General features: G+C 40.4%; 1 non-coding gene across 1 annotated transcript; it reads right to left on the bottom strand.

The window, feature by feature from the left end:
* Positions 1 to 868: 868 nt before the first annotated feature.
* On the bottom strand, positions 869 to 975 carry LOC130464542 (small nucleolar RNA R71). Its single transcript, XR_008924942.1, has one exon. It is a non-coding gene; the product is annotated as a small nucleolar RNA R71 (small nucleolar RNA).
* Between the last annotated feature and the right edge of the window lie 10,465 nt (positions 976 to 11,440).

An 11,440-nucleotide genomic window follows, 5' to 3' on the forward strand; every position in this document is an offset into this window, starting at 1 on the left:
TCTTAGCAAACCATCAACCAAACTCTTGTTCCCAATAGTCTAGATTAACTGATTAATAGTAGAAAGAACGCCTGTTTCCATGTGGATTCGATCCTGACTTCCCTTGCTACCTAGCTAGTGGACTTAGGTTATTTTTGATTAGGTAATACGACTTAAGCCTGTCAAATTTTGGCGCCGTTGCCGGGGAAACGGTTTTATTTTCTGTTATTAATTGTTATTTCTAGATTATTGTTTGTTACTTTACTTCTCAAGGAACCCCCGTTCCTTAAGATCGGATCTCACGACTGTTTTCATTTTTTGCTTGTTTATGCCCAGGACTGTCCATACCAGCGATCTGACTTCGTTCGATCCTGAACCTGAACGGACCTTTCGTTGACGGTGTAGATTCGTTGAACAGTTGAGAGACTATTCTGACTCTGAATCCGACTATCTGATTAGCAATTTATTTCATACAGATTCAGAGATGGGTGACCAAGCACCGCCACCGCCACCCCCACCTGTGCCAAGGCTTACAGACTATTCTAAACCAAGTCTTTCTATGCTTCCCAAGGCCATCATGCCTTCTATTGCGGTCGAGAATATCAAGATCGAACCCCAGCTGATAAACATGATCGAGAGACACCAATTCGGTGGGGAAAAGGGTGAAGATCCTAATCTCCATATCCAGTCTTTTATTCAGTATTGTGCCACCATTAAGCAGAAGAATTTAACACTGGAACAGACTATGGAGATACTCTTTCCATTTTCATTGAGTGGGAAGGGAAAGCTATGGATTAACAGTCTCAACCGCGCAGCTATGAAAATCACCAATTGGGATTCCTTGGCCCTTGCATTCTATGTTAAATATTTCCCACCTGAGAAGACAGCTCGTCTGAGGGGTCAGATATTAGGTATCTCTCAACAAGCAGATGAGAGTTTGTTCGAGGTTTGGGAGAGATTCAAGGACTTGCAAAGAGAGTGCCCGCACCATGGTTTGGATGACTGGTTCCTGATTCAGCAGTTCTATAATGGTCTGGGTAATGAGTCTAGGTGTATTCTGGATTCGGCTGCCAATGGGAGATTTATGCAACTGGAGGTGCCTAGAGCTTTAGAGGTGATTGAGGAGATGGCCATCCATAGTTCCCAATATGGGAATCCTAGAGGTTTTGCCGACCGGGGTGTTAAGCATGAGATGAATTCTATTGAACAACTTACTGCTCAGCTAACTGCCCTACATCACAAGCTAGATAATATGCAAAACGCACCTTCCCAATCTACCCAACATGCTAGTGTCGCCGCAATGAGTGCTCAGTTTGCCAATGTCTGTAATAGTTGTGGGATGCAAGGTCATTATGCATCGGAATGTAGGAGCTCTATTGAACAATGCAATGCATTCCAGTCTTACAAGCAGAACAATCCGTACTCCAACTCTTACAACGAGGGGTATAAAAATAACCCCCTGCATGCTATCATATAGGAGTACTAATGTCCAGAATCCCCATCAGATCCAACACCCTCCACCGCCACAACAACCCTACCAACCACCACCACAGCAGTCATACCAACCGCGGAGTAATTACAACCCGCAGTCTAGTGGACCACCTGGGTTTCCTCCACAACCTCAACCCACACAGCCTGATCCCATGCTTGTAGATATGAGGAATATGATGTTGGAATTGCAGAAGTGTCTGAACGAAAAGGATGCCAAAATTGATGCTCTCACTGCTCATAACAAGATTATGGATAATCGGTTGGCACAAATGGCTACTACTCTTGCAGAGAGACCCAAAGGTCAACTCCCTTCACAGCCCGTGACCAGAGAGTCTGTAAATGCTGTCACTTTGCGGAGTGGATATGAGTATGATGGCCCACCTATGACTATTGAAGAAGAGGTTGAAGTATCTGTCAGTGGTGCTGTGCCAAGAGAAATTGAGAAGGTGGTCAAGGAGAAGGAAGCTAGCACAAGGGTTGAGAAGAAAGTTGAGATACAAGTTCCACCTATCAAACTTCCCTTCCCTCACCGTCAGCTAAAGAACAAGCTAGATAAGAAGTTTGGTAAGTTCTTAGAAGTGGTAAAGAATCTGCAGGTAACGGCCCCTTTCACTGAATTAATTACTCAAGTACCTGCATATGCTAAATACATGAAAGACATCTTGACTAGGAAGAGAGCATTTAGTGAGGTGGAGACTGTTGCATTTACTGAAGAGTGCAATGCCTTACTACAAAATAAGTCTCCACCCAAGTTGAAGGACCCCGGGAGTTTCTCTATCCCGTGTAATATTGGCAACCTTTTTATTGACAAAGCCTTATGTGATTTAGGTGCCAGTGTTAGTGTCATGCCCCTGTCTGTCTGCACGAAATTGAACATGGGTGATTTAAAGGTTACCAACATAACTCTGCAAATGGCTGATAGATCTGTAAAGTGTTAGGTTATGATACATATGACATTACATAGATCATGCGGAAACAACCATTAACCCAGGACAACATATTATTTACACATAATCATATAGCATAATTTAGATGCATACTCTTTGTTGCGTGCCCTCCCTAGCTGCGCCCGAACCGAACAAGAACAAGTCTTTAGGACTCCAAGTGTCGTCCCTCCGTAGATAGTCCACAGCACGTCCGGATCCGCCTTAAGATTGACCAACTAGAATCGCCCTTAAGGTACTAGAAAATTTCGGCACTTTTATGAGCAAGATGTGTGTTTTAATTTTCTCTCAAAAAACTCACTTTTGAATACTTTGAAACTTGTTATAAATTGTGAGCCCTAGCCTCATATTTATAGGGGTATGGAAAGGGAATCGAAATCCTATTCAGATACAAATTAATTAAACCTAGAATCCTACAAGAACTCTAATTGAATTAATTTATCAAATAGAATTAGGAATTTAATCATTAACCGAACTCTGCATGTTTTAGGAAACGTGCACGAACACAAACACTTGCACACACACGCACGGCAGCCACGATGGGCCCCATGCGTGCGCGCGAGCAGCAGCCCACGCAGCGCCCGCGCGTGCTGTGCGCGCTGTGCGCGCTGCGCAGCCTGCTGGGCCTGGCCTTGCGCTGGGCCTGGCGTGGCTGTTTGTGCGGCGCGCTTGGCTTGCTGGGCGATGGCCTGGCTTCGTGCTGGGCCTCGTCCGGCAGGCCTCGTCCGATGCTTATTCGTACGATGCGCTTCCGATTAAATTTTCCGATTCCGGAATTCATTTCCGGTACGAACAATATTTAATATTTCCGATTCCGGAATTAATTTCCGTTTCGAACAAATATTTAATATTTCCGTTTCCGGAATTATTTTCCGATTCCGGTAATATTTCCGATTCTGACAATATTTCCGTTTCCGGCAATATTTCCGATTCTGGCAATATTTCCATTTCCGATAATATTTTCCGATACGTACCATGTTTCCGTTTCCGGCAACATCTACGACTTGGATAATATTTATATTTCCGATACGATCCATATTTCCGTTTCCGGCAATATCATCGTTTCCGGAGTATTCATTTCTTGCCTGTGACGATCTTAGCTCCCACTGAAACCAAGATCCGTCGGTTCCGAATATTCATAGATGGAGTATTTAATGCCATTAAATACTTGATCCGTTTACGTACTATTTGTGTGACCCTACGGGTTCAGTGAAGAGTAAGCTGTGGATTAATATCATTAATTCCACTTGAACTGAAGCGGCCTCTAGCTAGGCATTCAGCTCACTTGATCTCACTGAATTATTAACTTGTTAATTAATACTGAACCGCATTTATTAGACTTAACATAGAATGCATACTTGGACCAAGGGCATTATTTCCTTCAGTCTCCCACTTGTCCTTAGGGACAAGTGTGCATTTCCTAATTCCTTTGTCGCTCGATGCTTGCTCTTGAACATAAGGTAAGAGTTGTCATCCTTATTACGTCCAGAGGTGTTCCTCGGTTTCAGAGTTCAACTGATCAAATAAACAGATAATCATAGCCTATGATTCATCCGAGCACGGCCATGCATTTCACAGTTTCTAGCTCTCCGAGTGGCCTTGTAAAACTTTTAAGCATCTCATCCCGATTTATGGGAGGACAATCCCAATCTTGCGATCTTGAGATTAGACTTCGTTTGATAGGTGATTACCTGAGCGTTGCCTTTATAGCCTCCTTTTACGGTGCGACGGTTGGTCAACGTCAAAGCAACCAGTTCTCAAACAAGTAATCTCAAATCACTCAGGTATTGAGGATTTAGTGTCTAATAATTTAATGAAATTTACTCATGACAGATTTTCATCTCTTACAGTAAAGTTTCATAGGTCTTGTCCGATACTAGTCTTCCCAAAGTAAGTATCTATGCAAATGATTATGACATTGCCATGTCCACATAGTTCAAGAAACAGAACTACTAGTCATCTTGCATTCTAATCGTCTAACGTCTTCTATGCGTCCAATTTTATAGAAAACTCCGATTAGGGACCATTTTCAACCTTTGACATTCAAGTTCACTTGATAGACATTTCTTAGTCACAGGACTGGTCCTGACAGTCTATCTTGAATATATCGTCAAATTGAAGGGACTCATCATTTAATAAACCACAAATTAAATGGAAAAATGAATTCATTTCATTTATTGTGAATGATTAACCAATAATGTTTTACAAAGATTTAAACTCTAAAACTTTAAAACATTAAACAGAGACATCAAAGCCATTCTCCAATATGCTTGATTCCCATAGCTGCAGTGTGCGAGTTGTGCTTCGCCTGCGGCAGAGGTTTAGTTAATGGATCTGATATGTTGTCATCAGTTCCAATTTTGCTTATCTCGACTTCTTTTCTTTCAACGAACTCTCGTAGAAGGTGAAATCTACGAAGTACATGCTTGACTCTCTGGTGGTGTCTAGGCTCTTTTGCCTGTGCAATAGCTCCGTTATTATCACAATACAGGGCTATTGGTCCTTTAATGGAGGGGACTACACCAAGTTCTCCTATGAACTTCCTTAGCCATATAGCTTCCTTTGCTGCTTCATGTGCAGCAATGTACTCCGCTTCAGTTGTAGAATCCGCAATGGTGCTTTGCTTAGCACTTTTCCAGCTTACTGCTCCTCCGTTGAGGCAGAAGACAAACCCAGACTGTGATCTAAAATCATCTTTGTCGGTTTGGAAACTTGCGTCCGTATAGCCTTTAACAATTAATTCATCATCTCCACCATAGACCAGGAAGTCATCTTTGTGCCTTTTCAGGTACTTCAGAATATTCTTGGCAGCAGTCCAATGCGCCTCTCCTGGGTCTGACTGGTATCTGCTCGTAGCACTGAGTGCGTACGCAACATCCGGGCGTGTACATATCATAGCATACATTATTGAACCAATCAATGATGCATATGGAATCCCATTCATTCGTCTACGCTCATCAAGTGTTTTTGGGCACTGAGTCTTGCTTAGAGTCATTCCATGAGACATGGGTAGGTAGCCTCGCTTGGAGTCCGCCATCTTGAACCTATCAAGCACCTTATTGATATAAGTGCTTTGACTAAGTACAATCATCCTTTTAGATCTATCTCTGTAAATCTTGATGCCCAATATGTACTGTGCTTCTCCTAGATCCTTCATCGAAAAACATTTCCCAAGCCAAATCTTGACAGAGTTCAACATAGGAATGTCATTTCCGATAAGCAATATGTCGTCGACATATAATACTAGGAAAGCAATTTTGCTCCCACTGACCTTCTTGTATACACAAGATTCGTCCGCGTTCTTGATGAAACCAAAGTCACTGACTGCTTCATCAAAACGTATATTCCAGCTCCTGGATGCCTGCTTCAATCCGTAGATTGACTTCTTTAGCTTGCATACCTTTTTAGCATTCTTTGGATCCTCAAAACCTTCAGGCTGTGTCATAAACACAGTTTCTGTTAAAACGCCGTTTAAGAAAGCAGTTTTGACATCCATCTGCCATATTTCGTAATCGTAATATGCAGCGATTGCTAACATTATTCGAATAGACTTTAGCATTGCAACTGGTGAAAAGGTTTCATCGTAATCCACATCGTGGACTTGCCTGTAACCTTTTGCGACCAATCTAGCTTTGAAAACTTCAAGTTTCCCATCCTTGTCCTTTTTCAGTTTGAAAACCCATTTGCTTCCAATGGCTTGGTAGCCATCTGGCAAATCGACCAAATCCCATACTTGGTTTTCAGACATGGAGTCTAATTCAGATTGCATGGCTTCTTGCCACTGCTTGGAGCTAGGGCTCGTCATAGCTTGCTTGTAAGTCGCAGGTTCATCACTTTCAAGTAATAGAACGTCATAGCTCTCGTTCGTCAAAATACCTAAGTACCTTTCCGGTTGAGATCTATATCTTTGCGATCTACACGGGGTAATATTTCTAGATTGACCATGATTCTCACCAGATTCTCACCAGATTCTTCTAAAGATCTCTGAGTTTCATCCTGAATGTCATCTTGAGCATTCTCTAGAGTTTGTTGTTCGACTCGAATTTCTTCGAGGTCTACTTTTCTCCCACTTGTCATTTTGGAAATGTGATCCTTCTCCAAAAAGACACCATCTCGAGCAACAAACACTTTGTTCTCAGATGTATTGTAGAAGTAATACCCCTTTGTTTCCTTTGGATAGCCCACAAGGATACATTTGTCAGATTTTGGATGAAGTTTGTCTGAAATTAATCGTTTGACGTATACTTCACATCCCCAAATCTTAAGAAAAGACACATTTGGAGGCTTTCCAAACCATAATTCGTATGGAGTCTTTTCGACAGCTTTAGACGGAGCTCTATTTATAGTGAGTGCAGCTGTATTTAGTGCATGTCCCCAAAATTCTAATGGAAGTTCGGCCTGACCCATCATTGACCTGACCATGTCTAGCAAGGTTCTGTTCCTCCGTTCCGACACACCGTTCCATTGTGGTGTTCCAGGAGGAGTCAACTCTGATAGAATTCCATATTCTTTCAGATGGTCATCAAATTTATAGCTCAGATATTCACCGCCTCTATCAGACCGCAGTGCCTTAATCTTCTTGCCTAATTGATTCTCTACTTCACTCTGAAATTCCTTGAATTTGTCAAAGGATTCAGACTTATGCTTCATTAGGTAGACATAACCATACCTACTGAAGTCATCAGTGAAAGTGATAAAGTAGCTGAAACCACCTCTAGCATTTGTACTCATTGGTCCACATACATCTGTATGGATTAAACCCAATAGTTCATTTGCTCTTTCTCCAACTTTAGAGAAAGGTTGCTTTGTCATTTTGCCAAGTAAACATGATTCGCATTTACCATAATCCTCTAAGTTAAATGGTTCTAGAATTCCTTCCTTTTGAAGTCTTTCTAAGCGTTTCAAGTTTATATGGCCTAATCGACAATGCCACAGATAGGTGAGATCTGAATCATCCTTTTTGGCCTTTTTGGTATTTATGTTATATACTTGTTTGTCGTGATCTAATAAATAAAGTCCATTGACTAATCTAGCAGATCCATAAAACATCTCTTTAAAATAAAACGAACAACTATTGTCTTTTATTAAAAAGGAAAATCCCTTAGCATCTAAGCAAGAAACTGAAATGATGTTTTTAGTAAGACTTGGAACATGGAAACATTCTTCCAGTTCCAAAACTAGCCCGAAGGGCAACGACAAATAGTAAGTTCCTACAGCTAATGCAGCAATCCGTGCTCCATTTCCCACTCGTAGGTCGACTTCACCCTTGCTTAACTTTCTACTTCTTCTTAGTCCCTGTGGATTGGAACATAAGTGTGAGCCACAACCTGTATCTAATACCCAAGAAGTTGAATTAGCAAGTATACAGTCTATAACGAAAATACCTGAAGATGGAACGACTGTTCCGTTCTTCTGATCTTCCTTTAGCTTTGGACATTCTCTTTTGTAATGGCCTATTCCATCACAATAAAGACAGCTTGATGTGGACTTGTCCTGCTTTGATTTAGCATTGCCCTTGGACTTTCCACCTTTCTTGAATGGTCTCTTTCTAGCCTTGAGTAAATCTTTGGCTTTACAGTCCAGTACTATTTCAGCCTTTCTGACAAGGTGAATAAATTCTGCAACTGTTTCTTCTCTTGGTTCACTTAGGTATAGTTGCTTGAAGCGACCAAACCCACTGTGTAGTGAATTGAGCAAGACAGAGACTGCCATCCTTTCGCTTATTGGTGTTCCTAGTAGACTTAGGCGATCAAAATATGAACACATAAGATCCACATGGAACCTCAGTGGGACGCCTACCCTCTGTTTAGTGCGAAGGAGCTGAACATGTGTTTCTTGGACCTCCATCCTACAACACCTGTTGGGAGAACTAACCTTTAGACCAGACATTGATTCAATCAACTCATGGACGTTCAGGTCCCTGTCCTCCGTACTTCCACGACAGATATCCCTCAGATTCTTGATGAGCGTAAAAGGTTCATAGGCTACAAACCTTTTAGCCCAATCATCAGGGATATTGTTCAGCATGAGACTCATAACCTTTTTGAGATCCGCATCCCAGGCGTAAAATCTCTCAGGGGTCATGTCTCTGGCATAGTAGCTTGGCATGGGATGTGACAGTACATACTCAAGTCCATTGAGTTTGACTATTTCAACTAGCTTAGCTTCCCATTCAAGAAAATTTGTCAGGTTCAGCTTGACCATAAGCTCAGAACCCATGATGATGTTTTGATTGTTGTTTGCCATATTAAAACTACAATTGAAAAGAATAAACAAACAAATAACCATTCACAGTTTCTCTTAATAAACTTAAATTCTAGCATACATGCATAATTCAATGTTTATTAAGCATTTTATTCAAGTTATGTGTTCCGGCAGGTGTGAATAAAATGATTCCAAGATCCTAAAATCATTGAAGAACTAAGCACAGTTTGTCGACTTAATCCTAGAACATCTTAGGTAAGCAAAAGCCTTTTGCTAATAGTCTAGAAACTACTCTTGGTTGATAGGTACGTCTAAGAACTTATTAGGTAAACCTATCGATTTTGCCACGACATAAAAGGACTCCTTACTTATATCGTTGAGTTTCACCAAAACTAACATGTACTCACAATTATTTGTGTACCTTGCCCCTTTAGGACCAATAAGTAACACCTCGCTGAGCGAAAACTATTACTAGATTGATGTAAAGGATATCCAAGCAAGTGTATATTTTGGCATGACACCTTTTAACTCAATTTTTAAGTTTGGAACTTAAGGCTCTTACTATGTTGGTTAGATTTTAAGTGAACTAAAATCCTTAATCATGCAACATAATCAAGCTTTTGATCTCATGCATTTTAAGACATATTTAAAACAATAAATAACTTAAAGCATGCATAAGATAAATGTGATCTAGTATGGCCCGACTTCATCTTGAAGCTTTGACTTCAAAGTCCGTCTTGAAAATCTCCGTGGGAGGCACCATTTTCTTCAAATAGGATAAGCTATAACTAATTACAACTATTTGATGGTTCGCAGACCATATTTCAATTGAAAAATAACTTTGGTACTTTAGACCAATTACATTCAAATTAATGGTACGCAGACCATATTTTCTATCCTATATGGGCCATACTAGTCACTTCATAACCTGCAAAACAGTACATATACAATATATACCATTCACCCATTCATTATCATGAATGGCCCACATAGCTGGTTAGTAAAACACATTATGCATCACGTAAACATTTGCAGCAATTAATCAAGGGCACCAATAATCTACCAATTATTCAGTCCTTATTAATTCTAATCAAGTTGTTTTAACCTTAAGGATTTGTAGACCTAATCAAGAGTTTATGACTAAAATACGCTCCCACTTAAACCAATAAATTCATATGCTTTACTAATTTTAAACATAAAAATGTATTTCTAGTCTAACCGGAAACATACAAATTTAATTAAAATTTAAAGCTCATATAAATTTATAATTGAATCCATAAAGTTTAATTTAATTTCAGTCGTTATTTAAATTAATTCATGATTTTAATTTTAGTAAAATAATTAGAATAAATAACAATATTCAAAATTAAAATCCAAGAAAATAATTTAAATTATTAATTTTAAAATTAATTAAAATTACGTAAACTGAAAAATTTCAAATTAAACATTCAAAACGATCTAATCGTAACGCAAACACCCTACACATTGCACGCCCATGGGCCGCACGCACACAGCCATTGCTGGCCATGTGCGCGCAGCCCATGCGCTCATCGCATAGCTGCTGCATCCCCATCGCAAGCCTCCGCACGCATTGGTGCTCGCTGCGCGCGCCAGCGCTCATCGCACGCGAGCTATCGCTCGCAGTGCGCGCGCGACATCGCTCGCTGGGCGCGCGAGCCATCGCTCGCTGGGCGCGCGACATCGCTCGCTGGGCGGGCGACATCGCTCGCTGTGCGCGCGAGCAATGCTGGGCGCAGCGCTCGTGGCACGCGAGCTTGCGCTCGCTGCGCGCGAGGCTGCGCGCTCTTGTGCGAGGCAGCGCGCGTTGTGGCGCAGCTCGCTTGCTGCCCACACGCGACTGCCTTGGCTCGCCCTTCGCCCATGCCCATTCGTCCATTGCTCGTGGCACACGACACAAGGCAGGGCTGCTGCCTTGTGCTCGTGCACTACGCCCTTGCTCATTGCATTCGTGCCGCACGGGCGACGAGCTCCCTTGCTCGTCGTCGCATGCCCGCATTATACAACACCCCTTAAGGGTAACACGAAGCGTCCATTGCTTCGTGCGTGCAAGTTTTATGAACGAATCGCATAAAAATTTAAAATTTATATTTAAAATTAATGACAAATTAATAAATAATATTAATTTCATAATTTTAGGGCGAAAAATCGAAAATTTATTATCCAATTGATTTCCGATTGTTATGGATTCAAGTCTAGGTCATAAAATTTAAAATTTATCATAAATTTACAATTTTTATGGTGGTTTTTAATCATAGGTTTCTAATTAAATTACAATTAATTATGAAAATCAAATTAATTCTAAATTATTCTAATTTTCAACAAATTAATCATAATTACAAATTAGATTGCATAATTAACAAGACTAGGCATTCAAACTTGTTAAACATATGTAGTAGGTCAATCAAAAATTCAAGATTTATCAACAAGAATCGCAAATATTTAATTTAACATCTTAAATTTATGAAATTTTGCATTCGAAAAACTAAAACCTTCGAAAAGTCATAGTTAGGCTTCGAATTTGAGAATTCTGGGTTCGGCAGAAAAACACTATTTTTGTCAAAATTTTAGAATGCCTTTTACATGCGGAATTGACACAAAAATCACTCAATTCGGATGAGTAACGAAGAAACTGCCGAAAAACTGCGTACGTATAATTAAATAAACGCAATTTGCAATTAATTAACAATTACGAAAATTAATCACCCCTTTTAATTCTTGCAAATTTGTAATATTTAACCATGTTCATGCAATTTAGATTATGAAAATAATAAGGGGCTCGTGATACCACTGTTAGGTTATGA

This window comes from Spinacia oleracea, chromosome 6, assembly GCF_020520425.1.
Source record: "Spinacia oleracea cultivar Varoflay chromosome 6, BTI_SOV_V1, whole genome shotgun sequence".
NCBI lineage: Eukaryota > Viridiplantae > Streptophyta > Magnoliopsida > Caryophyllales > Amaranthaceae > Spinacia > Spinacia oleracea.